The sequence below is a fragment of the Urocitellus parryii genome, chromosome 1 (assembly GCF_045843805.1).
Source record: "Urocitellus parryii isolate mUroPar1 chromosome 1, mUroPar1.hap1, whole genome shotgun sequence".
NCBI classification, from domain to species: Eukaryota; Metazoa; Chordata; class Mammalia; order Rodentia; family Sciuridae; genus Urocitellus; species Urocitellus parryii.
This window is the reverse complement of record NC_135531.1, coordinates 99792023-99810130: the sequence shown is the minus strand read 5'-3', so window position 1 is coordinate 99810130 and position 18108 is coordinate 99792023. Positions and strand designations below refer to the sequence as shown.

At 37.8% G+C, this 18108-nt stretch overlaps 1 protein-coding gene across 1 annotated transcript in view; it reads left to right on the top strand.

The window, feature by feature from the left end:
* The window catches only part of Prelid2 (PRELI domain containing 2), an 82001-nt gene that overhangs the window by 43708 nt on the left and 20185 nt on the right, over positions 1–18108 (top strand). The window lies entirely within an intron of this gene.

The window sequence follows — 18108 nt, the reverse complement described above, 5'->3', positions numbered from 1 at the left end:
AAAATTTCTTTAGAAGAAAGTCCATTTTTCATGTGTTCTCATATGCCTATCGCAGTATTGATTATAGAGAAAGTACTCAGAGGTGTTTTATTATTTTTGTTATTCATTGTGATGGTAATTATTCCCATTATTCCCAGAATTTGCTCAGAATATAATGCATGTTACCTCATTTTCTTGTTGTATGGGATCAAGTTAATGGATGGTCTAAGGAAATATTGTAATTCCTGGTTAATGGACTCTTGCTTTTCATTTTTTTTTTCCCCAAGAAGGAACCTAGACCGAAGGCATTATTGGGGGAGGGGGTGTTTGATAAGTGTGATGAATCAGTAGTTGGTACTGTTCCATACACCATAGTCATCATGTTGAGGTTGGTGTGTTCTTGGCTCAGTTGAGGTGGTTTCTGACACATATCCTGACTTGTCTAGATGACTTAATCCTGGGCTTGAAAGGAGTACTTAATTTCTAGAAGGTCTGATTTCACCTTTAATCACTAAGACATTGTTGCTAGGTTTTCTGATGTGTCACAACGTATGCATTTGTAAAACTCCCCATGTTCTAAAAAATTGCATTCTAAGTATGATGGGGGTGATGAGAAAAATAATTTTATTATCATGTCCCTGACTAAATGGGCTTCTTATGCATCCTTTAAATCTTGTGTTATAACAACAACATAATAATAATTAAATACTTTTTTTGTAATACAGGTTTATTAGAAGAATTTAATTTGGGGGGAGGGATTACATTTAGCTGAATTAATGTTCAAAGTTAACGTTTGATGATAGTGTTCCCTGTCATCAAATTGGCTGCAGTTGTTCATTTGTAAAAACCATTTTTGTCCTGTGAGCCATGTAGAAACAAGTATTGGGGTGGATTTGGCCTTGGAGCTGTGGTTTGCCAACCCTTGCTTTAAATAAGTGAACATTGTTCAGTTAATCCAAGTGGGTCTGTATTTGATCTGCCAATCAATCTGAACCTATTAATGACTTTTAATCATACAGAGATTGTGTACATTTTGATCCTGTGATGTGCAAAAAGTGAACATTTTGATTCTTATTTTACTAATGACAAATGACTTAAAGAGATAAACATATCCAATATATGGGTAACTGCTTGCCCACCTTTGTTCTAGTAAAATATATATTGAGTGCCTGTTTTGTGATTGGTACCATGCTCAGTATAGGCTAAACGGATTCACTCAGTGCCACAGAACTAGTACAGTATAGGATCTGGATTCAAATTCCTGTCTTTTTGTCAACAAAACTTGCCTCTGGCTACTACTGAGCATTTCTCAGATGAATGAAACAGAGTCCTTACTTCTGAACAGCACGAACCTCACAAATGCTACTGTGCACCAGGTGAATTTGAATTGTGGTCTCCTTCCCTTTTGTTTCTTAGGATTCTTTTGTTGAAGTAACAGAAGTCACTTTAGGCTAGCTCATTGTGAGGGTACAAAGGTGGTGGGTGGTGGGGCTGGTAGGCTTCAGAAAGATCTGCACTGGGGTCTGAGAGCTGCCAAGCACCCATGTGGTCGTCCTTCCTCAGCTGTTGACTGTAGCTGTGTCTGCTTGACTCTTTGTGTTCCTGTCGTCTGGTTCCTGTCTCTCTCCTGGCTGCACAGTGGGATGTGGGCCTCCACAGTTCAGGTATACATGCTACATAGGGTTCTGGCCAACAAAGAGACTGTCTGCTGATGTCTTTTCTTTCTAAAATTTGTAGAAGAGACCCTTGCTGGCTTTGTTATAGGTCCAGAGCCACCAAGAGGATGAGGGACAGGTTTTGTAAATACATGTCATCCTCTACCCTGACCCTGTGGGTCAGGGTTGGGGGGTTGTTTCTCAGAGAAAGGGCTGGTGGGAAGGGCAGATATTCCCAAAGTTTTCTGGCGTGTTATCACAGGAGAGTCTTTGTTCCTTGATGGTAGAGAGGGGGTTTTGTTTATTTCTTTTTTTAAAAAAAATTGAATCTTCATAAATTTAGATTATTAATTGTGGTAAAGAATACATAAAAAGTTTTATCATCTTATCCATTTTTAAGTGTATATATTCATATTGTTATGTAACAGATCTCCATAATATTTAAACCTTGGAAACCTGAAGCTGTAAACTCATTACCAGTTCCCTTCCAACCAAGCCCCAGTTAACTATTATTTTGCTTTCTGTTTCTATGATTTTGACTGCTTTAGATACCTCATATAAGTGGAATCATATAGTATTTGACTTATTTCACTTACTATCCTCAGGTTTATCTATATTGTAGCATGTGAGATTTCCTTCTCTTTTTGGACTATGCAATAGTCATATATCTATATCTATCTGTCTCTATATATGTGTATATATATGTCTATTTATACACATGCACACACACCATATTGAGTTTATCCATTCATCCATCGATGGACATGTAGATTGCTTTTGCCAGCTGGATATTGTGAAAAGGGCTGCTGTGGGTATGGGTGTACAAATATCTGAGATCTTCCTTTTTGATATATACCTATAGTGAGATTAGTGGATGGTTTTTAACTTTTTGAGGAACTTCCACACTGTTCTTCTTATGGTTTTATTTAATCTTATTACTGATTCCTCTCCAACCTGTAGTACCTTGGACAGTGTTCAGTGTATTTATGTGAAAATAAATAGAAAGGAAATAGAATGCATAGTGATGTCAGTTGCTGATGCAGTTTCTGCTAAATTAATATTCAGTTAATACTGGAAAAAAAACAAGGTATTTAATTTTTAAAAGTGATGAACCCTGGGCTGGAGATGTGGCTCAGCGGTAGCACGCTCGCCTGGCATGCGTGCGGCCCGGGTTCGATCCTCAGCACCACATACCAACAAAGATGTTGTGTCCGCCGAGAACTAAAAAATAAATGTTAAAAATTCTCTCTCTCTCTCTCTCTCTCTCCTCTCTCACTCTCTTAAAAAAAAAAAAAGAACTATGTAATGTTATGAACGACCAATAAAAAAAAAAAAAAAGAGTACACTGTCTAGTTAGGAAATTGATTAAAAAAAAAAAAAAGTGATGAACCCAACTGATTCCTCTTTATTTGTACTTTTTAATTATGCTTAGAAGTAAGAATACATTTTTTTTCCTTCTAGTTTTACCCTTTCTGACTTTACTTTTTCTTTCTGAAGAGGCCAAGTTTAATTAGCTTTGCAGTTTTAGGAGCCACTCATGCTTAAGTGTCTTTTGCCTTTTATCCAAGTGATGTTTTCCAGTGTCATCCTGACTTCCTGATAAACCTTCATGGCTGATCCTGCATAAATGGCTTCTGCAGAAGTCCCTGTGAGAGCATTTTATTTTCACTTTTAGGCTCTATCCCTGAGGCTGTTCAGTAGTGGTAGAGGTGGGATCTGATATCTGTTTTTTTTTTTTATTCCAATAAAAACAAAACTAGATACTCACAAACTTTATATCTCTGTGTTTGTAAATTAGACTCTGGCTCCTGATGTGGCTCCCCAGTCTGAGGTCACTGTGTTTCTGTGCCTCTGGGTACTTGTGCAGTTGCTTTTTTCTTTCTCTTCACTACTGAGACAGCTTGTAATTTGGGGGCCTTTCTGATACATGGTGACTTTTTTTGGGTACAAAATGTGTTCTTTTTATTAAGAATTAAAAAAAAACATAATCACATTCTTCTTTGTCATAATTTTTTTTTAAACTTGGGCTAATGTGTATGATGGATACAACTAGATTTTAAATCTGGAAAGCACCTTTTGGGTGTCAGTTGTGTGACAGGCATTGGGTGGAATACTGGAGACACACGTAGGAATAAGATACATTCACAAGATAGAGACTGCCGTCTGCAGCTTTGATTTTGGGCTATCTAGCTCAGGGTGGAAAGAGTGACAGGTAATGAATCAACATCTACTGATGCTGAGAAGTTACTGAGCCCTGCGTGGTGTTCAGTGTTCAGAACTATGATCAGTGCTGAGGACAGTATCAAAGTGACAGCTAGTTTTTATGAAGGCTTATTAGATGCCATCATTGTGCTTAGCATACTTAGCCTTTTCTGAACAACTCAATGAGATAAAAATGTTATTCTCATTTTATGTATAGGAAAACTGAGGTCCCAAGTGGCAAAGCAGTTTCCTCAAGTTTTTAGAACTAGAAACTGGTGAACCTGGACTTTGAGCCAAAGTCTGTCTGACTCCAGAGTGTGCTCTTGATCACTGTATCATGCTGTCCCCTCCATCTTCTCTCCACTTAAACTATGTAGGGCAGGGTGTGTGTGATTGATGTACCCAGAGTGAGGTGACACGGTGTGTATGGTAAGGATGAAAGAATGCAAGAATAAGGAACTTTGTAACAAGGAAGAACTCAGAATAGGCCGGAGGAGTGGGGCCCATGATACTAGAAAGGGCCTTTGAGTAGTCAGAGAATATCTTCCCTTCTGTTCAGAGATCTCAGCCTCATTGTCCATACTGTAGCTGTCCTAAATTCCAGAGTGCCATGGAGGTTGAGGGGGTGCTTTGTGGCATTTCTATCATTTTTATGTAACAGCATATCCTTTTTTTTTTCTTTTTTTGTACTGGGGATTGAACCCAGGGGCATTCAACCACTGAGCCACATCCCCATCCCTATTTTGTATTTTATTTAGAGACAGGGTCTCACTGAGTTACCGAGCACCTCGCTTTGGCTGAGGCTGGCTTTGAACTCATGATCCTCCTGCCTCAGCCTCCTGAGCCGCTGGGATTATAGGTGTGCGCCACCACACCTGACTATTTATTTATTTATTTTTTTGCTTTCCCGTGTACCACAGATTTGTTGTGCTATTTGCTTTGAAAATATCTTTACATTAAAAAAAGATACCCAAACTTTGTTTTTTATTGTGGTAAATATAAATATGATATAAAATTTACCATTTAATTATTTCTTTTTTTGTGTGTTGTCATCTTTTTTTCCATTTAATCATTTCTAAGTGTATAGTTAAGTAGCAGTGAGTGTTACATATATATCATATTTTGTTTGTCTAGTTATATCCATTGATGGATGCTTAGGTTGCCTCTGCATTTTGGCTATTGCATATAATAATGTGTGCTAGTTACGTTTTCGATGATGGTTCATGGTTTCAGAGATTTTGACCATGGTGGGCCATGTTTACTGCTTTCGTTCCAAGGGGAGGTAGAACATCATACCTGAAGGGTGTGGCAGAGGAAAATTACTCAGCTCATGGTGCCTGGGAAGCAGAGGAAACAGAAAGGGTCTCAGGGAAGATGCGTCCTTCTAGAGCATGCCCAGAGTGATCTACCTCCTTTAGCCATGTCCCACCTGCCTACAGCCACTACCTAATTAATCCATTCAAACTAGGATGGGCTGATCAGGTCACAGCTCTCATAATCTAATCTTTCACCTCTGAATATGCCTATTTTCTTCTAGTAGATTTACAGTTTCAGGTAGTATGTTTAAATCTTTAATAAATTTTGATATGATTTTTTAATACAGAGTGAGATAAGGGTACAATTTTGTTCTTAAGTATGTAGCTATCCAGTTGTCCCAACACCTTAACACTGTGTATTGTAGAGAATGTTCTTTTCCTGATGTGTGTTCTTAGTAATGCTGTTAAAAATCAGTTGATATAAATTGACATAAAATGCATGGGTTTATTTCTGATCTCTATTTTCTTCCATTTGTTCATGTGCTTGTTTTTATGCCATTACCATGCTATTTATATATATATTTCAAATGAATCAAATGTTGTGGTGCTTCCAGATTTTTTTGTTGTTGTTGTTCATGTTGCTTTGACTATTCAAGGTATTTTGTTGTTCCCCATAAAATTTAGAATTTCTTTTTTTCTATTTTTGTGAAAAATGGCATTAATATTTTGACACGGATGACATTGAATCTGTGGACAGCTTTGGGTGGTATACACATTTCAATAATATTATTTCTTCCAATCTCTGAACATGGTTTGTATTTCCATTTATTTACACCTTTAATTTCTTTTCATCAGTTTTTTATAATATTAAATGAAGGGTTCTATGGCTTTCTTGGTTAAATTTATTCCTGAGCAGCTTTTTCTTTTTTTGTTGCTATTGTAAATGATTTTTACAGATTTTATTTTTGGGCAATTGGTTATTAGTGTATAGTAATATTACTGATATTTGTATGTTTTTTATACCCTGAAACTTTATTGAATTTGTTTATTAGTGTTCACAGTTTTTGATAGAGTCTTTAAGAATTTTTTATATAAGATAATGTCATCAGCAAAAAGACATTTTCACTCCTCATTCTATTTGAAGGCCTTTGGTATCTTTTTATTGTTTAATCTCCCCGACTAAGCCTTCCAAAATTATGCTGGATGGAAGTGGTGAGAGTGGATTGCCTTTTATTTTTGATGTAACTATTGGTGTGCATGTCAGCAATGGTTGTACCTTTACTGAGTATATTTCTCAAGTCTATACAAAAGAGTGGGTATTTAACCTCAGCCATGAGCAGAAGTGGGTGAGCCATGCAATGGGTTCCTCAGTTTAAGAGGCATTCACCCATCCCTCAACTCTGCCATAGTATCTGTTTCTCAGCTTTGATTTCATGTTATGCTGGACAGTTCTGACCCATGGTAGCCAACAGAAGGAGGGTTTATACCGCTGAAAACTTACCAAGGACAAGTATCACGTTGGAAGCCAAGTACATATTTTGGCATGCTTTGAGGTCAATAGTACGTTAGAAAAACGGATAAAGGAAACAAAGATCTGAAGGAAAATAGGAATTGGTAGAAGTCTGGGATACATGAAAGGCTTCACATTTATTTTTGCAGCGGAGGAGAATTGGCAGAGCTTTTCTGTGTGAACTGTGGTGAAGCAGAGCTTGAAGGAACCTAGGCCAAGTCACAACCTCAGGCCTCAGGCATCCAAAAAGAAGAAAGAGAGAGTTCACCTATGCTCTCTGGGTAGCCATGATTTCTCAACCTTGTTTTTTTTTTTTTTTTTTCTTTCATTATCACTCTTTAAAAAAGCCTTTTAATATATTTTTCCTTCTAATTTCTCCTTTCATTATGAAATTTTAGTACCATAGGCATACTGATTATATATTTACCTACTGTATTATATCTTTGATTTATGCACAAAATAATGTTTTTCTCATAAGAATGAATTTTTGCTTCTTTGTGATGTTGCCCCTGTTCCGAAAGCATGCTTTATACCAAAAGAACAGAGCTATCTTTGGGGGTTTTGCCACCACCCCTCCAAGTTAAAGCAAAATAATCACCAGATCTCCCCTCCAAAAACAAAATAAAATTCCAAATAAAAATCAAAAGAACATTTTGGTGAATTCCCACATGGCTAGTTATAAGTTTCACATGTTCTGTTTCAGAGGAGGCTCAGGAGTAATATGGGTGATAACAGTCTTGTCATGCAAGTATTCTTTTTTTAGCCTCGTTTGTCTCCATGCCTAGGGACTACTACAGATGCAGTGGAACTCAGAGCTCTCATTACACAATCACATAAACGTGCCTTTTTTTTTTTTTTTAAGTTTGTGAAGTACGTTTCAATGTGTGATAAAATAATTTGTTATTTCAGCCGGTTTCCTAGCAAGGCCCCATTATTAGTTCCATCATTATTCTTGTTGTGTTTAACAGAGAGCTGAGAGAGATTAAATTCAACAGCATATGAAATATTTGTTACTGAAACAATTTGGGCAAGTCCAAAAAATTGAACAGTACTTTGAAGAAAGGTTGACCTAGACATGCTACAGCTAGAGCCCAAGCATATCTGCTACTTCCTTGGGCTTGACAATAATCTATTTTTATAGTAGAACATAATAAAAATGTGGAATACTATATATGTAGTCCAAACGAGATTTTTAAAAAACCTGCTTACTGCTTACTTGCATGATTTTTGCAAACTGACTGTATTAGTTATTTATTTTGATATAACACATTAACTCCAAACTTGAAGCTTAGAACAACACCCATTTATTACCTCTCTGCTTCTGGGAGTCAGGAGTCTGGGCACAGCATAGTTGTGTCTATTTCAGGCTATCACAATCAAGGTCATGGATGAGGCTGCAAACTTATCCGAAGGTTCGGTGGGGAAAATTCAATTTCAGACTCATCTGGCTGCTGGTAGGATTCAGCTGGCCTGTAGAGCATCACACATCTTGGAAGGGAGTGAGTGAGGGGGCAAAAGAGTGCTGGCAAGGTAACATACTTACGGAAGAGATAGCTCTTTAATTTTTCTGTATTCTGTTCATTAGAAGAAAGTCACAAATGCAGCCCACCCTAAAGGGAAGAGTACAGGAGGACATAGATACCAGGAGGAAGGGGTACTGGGAACCATGTTGGAAGCTGAGCTGAGCCAATGTGTATCCCATGGTGTATGCACAACTATTGAATTCTGACAAGTGGGATAATAGAGATTGGTGATGGCCAACTGCATACCCCAGACCTCGCTACCAATTTATGAAACATTTATGCAGTATATCCAGGCATGTATTAATAATTCATTTACAAGTAGGCATAAACTCATTGACTTGTTCTATAAATTGAACAAGACTTATCTCCATCCTCTTGGGTTCTCTCACCATGAATTGCATGAATAGTTCACTAAAGGTGAAGCAGACAGTATTCCAAAGCCAGGATACAGCTGGGTTACAGATAGTGTCAGCCAGTCAGCATCTGCTGAACCAGGCTGGCCAGGGGACTGTTCAGGCCTGAACTTGGGGTGCTTTCCCTCCAGTTGGAGAGTGAAGGGCTTGCTTGGTAGAGAAACCTTGATCATGCAAAGGATGGGCACATTTCTAGAATTTTGAGATTATCCTCATGTCTTAAGTCTCATTCATTGTATTAATGAGAATCCATTTTTTAAAATATAATTCTTTTTTACTTATAATTGGCTGCAATACCTTTATTTAATTTATTTTTAGGTGATGCTGAGGATCGAGCCCAGCGCCTGGCACATGCTGGGCAAGTGATCTACAGCTGAGCCACAACCCCAGCCCCAATGAGAATCCATTTTTAATATCCATTATGCTGGTTAATAAGCTACTAATTTCACCAGTGAAAATTTACAATTTTTAGCATTCCTTCTGTTAATTATCACAGCTCTAATGTCTTTCAAGGATAAATATAACTGAAATATCTGGTGAATGAGGTCATTGATAAGAACATCAAGGCAACTCCTGGAGTGGGAAGTCCACCTGCACTGCACCTGGTGCATTATATTTTTTGAACTAACATACATACCCCATAGAGCTATTTGGTATGTGCTGAAATATTTTAAAGCAAATTATAGATATCCCAACAACCACACACCAAATATCAATTCCTAAGCAAAGTATATTGTGCCTTGCAAAAGATGATTCAGTGTGAAACAGGTTTTGGTCTTGTGTTTAACATAGAGATTGTTGTTTTGTTTTTGTGTACTGGGTTGAATCCAGGGCCTCATACTTGCTGGTCAAGTTGCTCTACCACTGAGCTACGCCCTAGTGCTTAAGATAGAGATAGAATGTAGAGCTTTAGAGAAGGGCTTCTTCATACCTGGTCTGGTTTTCTCACTATCCCAATGTCACACTTCACCTCTCATATCCTCAGCTTTTCTCTCTATAAACCATGGCTCTATATCATGGGGTTTTAAAAATATTAAGTAAGATTACATTTTTGGTGTCATTCCTTGAAAACCGACTTTTCATAGCTGTGTAGTATTCTATGGGCATAATAACTCTTAGTTTTGTTTTCTGTTTTCACTATTATAAATAATATTGGGTGAAATCCTATTTGAAGGCCTTTGATGTACTTGCATACATTTCTCATTGCTTCTTGGATTAAGGCCTTTAGTGCATTTCGCCAAATTTCCTTCCAAAAGAAGTCTACCAGTATAGTCTACACCTGGTTGGCACTGTGGGCCATCATTTTCTTGCTATACGACATGAATGAATGACTTAACCTCCTAGAACTTGCATATGTGAATAGGAAAGTAGGCTACCTTATTTTCACCTCATAGAATTATGAAGAAGCAGCAAAACTGTTAGCTCCTGTCTTCTGAGTATCCACTCTGGAGATGATTGAAAGTGGATGATTCTGCCATTCACTTGTGGTTGGACCTCAGTTCCACTCCCACTTTTTTCTGTTGTGTGACCTGGGCCTGACTGCTCGGGGATGCTCACTCCGTTCCTAAATGGTGCGTTGAAGTACCACATGCACGAGTAGTCAAAACCCTAAAGAAGAGTGGACGTTTCAAAACTCCGTAATTCTAAGATCTAGGAAAAGAGAAAATAAGACTGTCATTCCACAGAACAAATGGACTCCGCATGTGTGACACGAGGACCGCAGTGTGACTGGGTGCTGCCCACTTGTTGGTGACTTCCACTTCCTGCTTGTTCATGTGCATTCTTTAAGATTCTTTACATTCCTCGAGCCACTTGAGAGAACTGATGAAATATGTTCTCTCTCTCGTTTCCAGAGGGTTTATTTCCCAGCTCTGAATTTACCTCTGCTGATAATACTTTTTAATCCCACTCTTGAGTGCTCAAATAGATTGATTTACTTGATATTTATTCATTAGATGCCATGAGAATATTACCAAGAATTCTTATTTCTAACAACTTATTTCTGGATCAGTTAAATCTTAGTAGCTGCTATTTTCTTACGTATCCCCCCTCCCCATCCGCTCTGCTCATGCTGTGGCCTCTGGAGTTTTAGTCCCTTGAAACATAGCTTTGGCAGGGAAAGCATCTTGGAGAAAATGAGTATTCTGTGAGAGATAACGGTTTTTTTTTTTTTTTGTTCCTTCCACCGAGTTTAAATCAATGCTTTTACCTTGACTGTGAGGCCTAGGAATCCGAAATCCCTGGATGGCTCATTTGAATTCATCTGGGTTGTAATAGACTTTGCTCAGTGGTAAAGCTTTCAGGAATCCCTTAAATCAGCAGGCTGAAATGCTGGGACGTGTCTTCTGTGAAACTAGTCAAAAGTCTGGGAAGTGAAGCTCTTGCCTGAAATGACAGAAGGTGGTTTCCTGAGCTCCAAGCCCATTGGTGTGATTACTTGTGTGGGGATGGGAGGAAGCGTGTCTCACCCTCCTGTGGTGGGGAGTGTGACAACCCAGTGGGGAGTCAGGCACCTGGGCTCCTGCCCTGTCTTGGCCACTCTCTAATGGCCAGGTTGCTCATTCTAGTTGTGCTAAGGGCGTCACTGCCATTTCCCCAAAGTCAGATTGGATTAGATAAGTCATTTTTGATTCTAAAGTTGTATGATTTATTTTATCCTCCCCCCCTTTCCCCTAATCTCTATATACTAAGATTTTTTTTTTTTTGGTCTCTTATTCTTTAAGTTGAATAAAAATTCAGTAGTTTAAGCTAAGTAGAAATCCCAAGCACCCAGAGCTAATTCATCTAACAGATAGATGGTTAAGGGTTGAAGAAGCAATAAAATATTAAATAATTAGAATCATATTTTTATAAAATACTGGTTAGCAAAAGGAGTGCTAAGCTTTTGGTAGAGATGTTACAATTTTATGTTGTAATTCTATTCATGTGAGTGTCACTTTGAGATAGCAAAGACTTGTAGGTTTTTGAGATATTGGTGCCCAGTAATAGATATTGGCTTATTTTTAATCCATGCCATCTACAAACACACTGTTCTAGAAACTTTGGGGAAGTCCAGATGGAATAACGATAGTTATTTATTGAGTGTTCACCGGGAGCCAGGCACTGCATGGTTTTATAAATATTAGTCCTCCAAATAGCCCTCTAAAAGAGAGACTGCTCTTAATTCCACTTTTCCAATTTGCAGAATAGGAAGTGGAGGAATGCAAATGTTAAATTACTTGCACAAAGTCTTCAGCCAGCAAGACAGTGGCTCTGGGTGGTCTGATCTCTGAGCTCACTCTCTTTCATGCCCAACATGAAGGATAGAATCCTTTCCTCAGAGAGCTTAGGTATGGAGACTGACCAATGCATGGCCCATCTGCACCAGCAGTAGGTATACTCTGACCTTGAAGGAGACACTTGGACCGAGGAGCGTCCTGTCTTCAGTACACTTACTGTGACCCTTGCTGTCCTGTGCTCCTCTGCTCTCATACCCAACCAGGTAATTGGAGGTTTAGGAGCTGTGTTTTCTCTCTGCTGTTCAGGATGCATTTCCAGCCTGTATATTAGTTTTCTGAGCCTGTTCTCTCATTGTTGTGCTAAATTCAAAGACAGACAAAGACAATGAAAAAAATAGGAATTTGTGGCCACCATAAATCTTCACCTACCTCGTGTAAACCTGAGGCGGCACCAAATTGAAAGCTGGAACACTTCTGGCCAGGCTGCATTGAAATTCTGAAAGAGAAAAGAAAAGAAAAGAAAAAAAAAAAGATAGGGCTATGTCTGAGCATTGTGTGGTCTAAGTGCATTTGAGATACAAATCTGTCGTGGATCAAAAATATTACTTGTAGGATTGGGCTTGCATTCAGCCAGGCTCTTTGTGCTAAATTAAGGCTCTTAGTCTGATCAAAAAGACTGGGAAAGTGTCATTCAGTCATCTCAGCGCAGGGTAAATACAGAACTCTGGGTAGAGCTACATTGAATTGGAAAGGTAATTTCATTTCTTAATGGCATATCCAGTGGTTAAACTGCAGTGTGTCCTTGAGCCATGCAGCATGCCAATTAAAAGCTCCTTGGGTTTTCTGAGGCATCCAGCCGTTCCTCTTGGTCACCTTGCCTCTCTTTATTTATGGTGATTTCTTTTTTTAAAAAAAATTGTTCTTTTTAGCCATATATGACAATAGAGTGTATTGTGACCTGTTATATATACATGGAGTATAACTTATTTTAACTAGGATTCCATTCTTGTGGAGTTACACTGATTGTATATTCATCATTCTACTGTCTTTCTTATTCTCATCCTTCCTCCCTTCCTGTCATTCCCCTTTGTCTAATCCAATGAACTTCTATTCTCCCCCCACCCCCTTATTGTGTGTTAGCATCCACATATCAGAGAGAACATTTGGGCTTTGGTTTTTTGTGGATTGGTTTATTTCATTTGGCATGATATTCTCCAGTTCCATCCATTTACTTGCAAATGCCATAATTTCATTCTTCTTTTTTTGGTTGAGTAATATTACATTGTGTGTGTATATATCACATTTACTTTATCCATTTATCTGTTGAAGGGCATGCAGGCTGGTTCCGTAGCTTTGTTATTGTGAATTGAGCTGCTATAAACATAGATGTGGCTGTGTCACTGTAGTAGGCTGATTTTAAGTCCTTTGGGTCTATGCCTAGGAGTGGGATAGTGATTCCATTCCAGGTTTTCTGAGGAATCTCCATACTGCTTTCCGGAGTGGTTGCACCAATTTGCAGTCTCATTAGCAATCCAAGAGCGTGCCTTTTCCCCACATCCCCACCAACATTTATTGTTGCTTGTATTCTTGATAATTGTCTAGGGTGGTTTCTTATGCTGACTGCCCACTCTGGTAGGATTTCATCTTTTGCTGCTGGAGCTCTTTGGTTGTGACTACCCTTTGTGAGACTTGGGTCACACGGGCAGAGCCCAGGAAGGTGGTAGGGCAGAGGCGGCAGTACATGCCTGTTAGGGAGAAAAGAATTGCGTCTAGTGGTCCCAGGTTTGTTGGAGTGATATGTTTTTGACATTTCTAGATTTTTCTGGAATACCATAAGTGGTCTGGGATTTGATCCCCCATTTCCTGGCTCGATATCTCCCTTGCTACTTCTAACTAATCTGTTTTCCTATTTTTCTCTGAATTTCCTTAGTGAAGAAAAATGATGGCTTTTGCAGAGTTAATTAACTCCTTTCATATTGATTCTCAGTATAAGTAGAATTTAAAGGCTATAATTAAATACTTTCTTGATCAGTGGCCTTTCGTGAGGTATAGCTTTTGTTATTTTTAAAGATATTAACGTTTGTTAAAACCTACTGGTTTTTCTATTATTCTCTAATCTTGATATGTTCGAAATGGTTCAGATTTAAAGAAGTTATTACCCTCCTCTAAGTCTTTCAATTCTTGTTTAAAGTGTTTTTTTTTCAGATACTACCTGCATATGCATTTTAAAATTGCATTTCTAGTAGGGCCACTTGTGTTCTCTTGCCTCAGCTCCCTCTGACACCTGTAGAATACCCTGTCCCGACCAGCTGTGAGACCTTGGATAAGCCATTTAATTTTCTGTGGTGCATTTTATTCATCTATGAAATGAGGACAGTAATGGAGCCTACCTCATAGAGTACTCTGAGGAATAAATGAGCCACGTATATAAAATGCCCAAGATGGTGCTTGGCACATTGCAAAACTATCAACTATTGTTGTGTTACTCTTATTTAAAAAGCAAAATGCAAGGAAGTTAAAAACACAAGTGTGCTTTTCCCACTGTGACGTCATAGAGAGACATTCAGTGGCTATGATGAGCTTGTGTTTGGAGTCAACCTGACCTGGATTTAAATTGCAGTACCTTCTCTCATAAGTCTGTACAAATGCAGCCTCTGGGAGAAATGTGAACTGTATCATCTACCTTAGGAGTATGAATTAAAGGATCTGTGTAAAGAAGTGCTTAAAATGCCTTGGCACGGGCTGGGGTTGTAGCTCAGTGGTAGAGTGCTTGCCTAGCATGTGTGAGGCGCTGGGTTCAATCCCTGGCACCACATTAAAAAAATGCCTTGGCACACAATAAATACTCTATAAATGATTATTGTCATCTTCCATGAAAGTCCAAAACAGCTGAGTAATATTCCATTGTGTGTATATGTCCCACAGTTTCTTTATCCATTCATCTGCCGAAGGGCACCTAAGTTGGTTCCATAGCTTAGCTATTGTGAATGGAGCTGCTTTGAACAAAGAATGACTTTGTAACATTTTCCAGAAAATGGATGGATCTGGAGACTATCATGCCAAGTGAAATAAGCCAGTCCCCCAAAACCAAAAGTTGAATGCTTTCTCTGATATGTGGAAGCTAACCCACAGCACAAGGGGATAGGGAGAGAGAAGAATAGAAGTGCAGTGGAATAGACAGCAGGGAGTGGAGGGAAGGGAGGGTGATAGGAAAAGGAAAGACAGTGGAATGAATCTGACAAAACTTCTCTCTCTCTCTCTCTCTCTCTCTCTCTCTCTCTCTCTCTCTATATATATATATATATATATATATATATATACATACACACACACACACACAACCCAGTGGATCTCACCATCATGAACATCCATAAAAATAATATTCTAATTAAAATAAGATATATTTCATTCTTGTGTATTATCAAAATGGATTGTGCTGTCATGTATAACTAAAAGAAACCAATAAATTAAAAAAACCCTCCAAATTGGCATATTTCCTTTTAGTCTTTTATATATAGATTTTAAAAATCAATAGAATGTTTGTACAATTTCATGTCTTTTAATTTTTTCAATTTAAATATATATTTTTTAAATTAATTAATTGATTAATTAATTAAGTTCTAATTTGTTGTAGGTGACAGCAGAATGCATTTCGATACATAGTACACAAATGGAGCACTGTTTTTCATTTCCCTGGTTGTCCGCAAATATGGAAAGAGTCACTCCATTCATATCTTCATACATATACCTAGGGTAATGATGTCCATCTCATTCCACCATCTTTTCTACCCCCATGTCTCCTCCCTTACCCTCCTACCTATTTGCCCTATCCAAAGTTCCTCCATTCCTCCCATGCTACACCCCTGTCCCACCTAATGGATCAGCATCCACTTATCAGAGAGAACATTTTCCTTGGTTTTATGGGATTTTCTTTATTTCATTTAGCATGATATTCTTCAGCTCCATCCATTTACCTGCAAAATCTATGATTTTATTCTCTTTTAATGCTGAGTAATATTCCATTGTGTGTGTGTGTGTGTGTGTGTGTGTGTGTGTGTATATCTCACAACTTCTTTATCTAGTCATCTATTGATGAATGGATGAAGGGGATCTAGGTTGGTTCCACAATTTAGCTATTGTGAATTGAGCTGCTATGAACACTGATGTCGCTGTGTCACTGTAATATGCTATTTTTAAATCCTTTGGGTATAGACCGAGGAGAGGGATAGCTGGGTCAAATGGTGGTTCCATTCCCAATTTTCCAAGAAATCTCCATACTGCTTTCCATATTGGCTGCACCAATTTGCAGTCCCACCAGCAGTGTATGAGTGTGCCTTTCCCCACATCCTCACCAACACTTATTGTTGTTTGTCTTCATTGCTGCCATTCTGATCGGAGTGAGGTATCTTAGAGTGGTTTTGATTTGCATTTCTCTATAATTTCTAGTGATGATGAACATTTTTCACATATTTGTTGATTGATTGTATATCAGCTTCTGAGAAGTGTCTGTTCAAGTCCTTGGCCCATTTATTGATTGGATTATTTGGGGGTTTTTTTGTGTCTAGTTTTTTGAGTTCTTTATATACCCTAGAGATTAGTGCTCTATCTGATGTGTGAGGTATAAAGATTTGCTCCCAAGATATAGGCTTTCTATTTACCTCACAGATTGTTTCTTTTGCTGAGAAGAAACTTTTTAGTTTGAGTCCATCCCATTCATGATTCTTGATTTTAATTCTTGTGCCACAGGAATCTTATTAAGGAGGTTGGGGCCTAATCCCACATGATGGAGATTAGGGCCTACTTTTTCTTCTATTAGATGCAGGGTCTCTCCTAAGTCCGTTGCTCATTTTGAGTTGGATTTTGTGCATGGTGAGAGATAGGGGTTTAATTCCATTTTTTTGCATATGGATGAGAAGAACTTGTTTGAATGTAGATACTCCGTTGTTTGGGGCATATATATTTATAATTGTTATATCTTTTTGGTGTATGGTTCCCTTAAGCAGTATGACATGACTTTCTTTATCCCTTTTGACTAACTTTGGTTTGAAGTCTACTTTATCTGATATGAGGATGGAAACCCCTACTTGTTTATGCAGTCCATGTGAGTGGTATTTTTTTTCTAACCTTTTACCTTCAGTCTGTAGATGTCTTTTCCTTTGAGATGAGTCTCTTGGAGATAGAATATTGTTGGGTCTTTTTTTAAAAAAAAATCCGATCTGCCCATCTAAGTCTTTTGATTGATGAGTTTAGGCCATTAACATTCAGGGTTATTATTGAGACGTGGTTTATATTTCTGGTCATTTTTGTTCATTTTTAGTTTTTAAGTTGACTTGGTTTCTCCTTTGATTAGGTTTTCCTTTAGTGTTATACTTCCCTTTGCTGATTTTAATTTGTCCTCCTCATAGAATATTTTTCCAAGGATATTCTGTAGTGCAGGTTTCCTTGTTGTAAATTCTTTTTAAGTTTTTGGTTTTTTTTTTATCATGGAAGGTTTTTATTTTGTACTCAAATCTGAAGCTTAATTTTGCTGGATATAAGATTTTTGGTTGGCATCCATTTTCTTTTAGAGCTTGGTATATGTTGTTCCAGGATCTTCTAGTTTTGAGGGTCTGGGTTGAGAAATCTGAAGGGATTCTAATTGGTTTCCCATATGTGTAATCTGATTCCTTTCTCTCGTGGCTTTTAAAATTCTCTCCTTATTCTGTATGCGAGGCATTTTCTGTATAATGTACCTTCATGTAGATCTGTTGTGATTTTGTATATTTTATTTCCTATAAACCTCTTGTATTTGATTTTTTTCCAATTCATTCTTTTTTTTCTTTTTATTTATTTATTTTCGCATTATAATTCTTAGTGCACCATTATACAATAATTTATCATATCTCTGATTATATATAAGGTATGTTGACACCAAATTCACATCTTCATACATGTATTTTGTATAATCATGAGGGTCTCCTTTCACCATCCATGCTATTCCCCTTCTCCCTCCCTTTCCCTCCCACCCTATTCCCTATCTAGAGGTTCCAATTCATTCTCCAGGTTTGGAAAATTTTCTGATATTATTTCATTGAATACATTGTTCGTACCTTTGGTATGGAACTCTATGCTTTCCTTTATCCCAATAATTTTTAAATTTGTTCTTTTGATGTTATTTCATAATTCTTGGATATTCTGCTCATGGTTTCTTTATTTTCATGAGTATATATTCTGTCTTCATTGTCTGAGGTTCTGTCTTCTAAGTGTTCTAATCTGTTGGTGATGCTTTCTATTGAGTTTTTAATTTGCTTTGTTGTTTCCTTCATTTCAAGGATTTCTGTTTTTTTCCCCCCAAATCTCTATCTCCTTATTG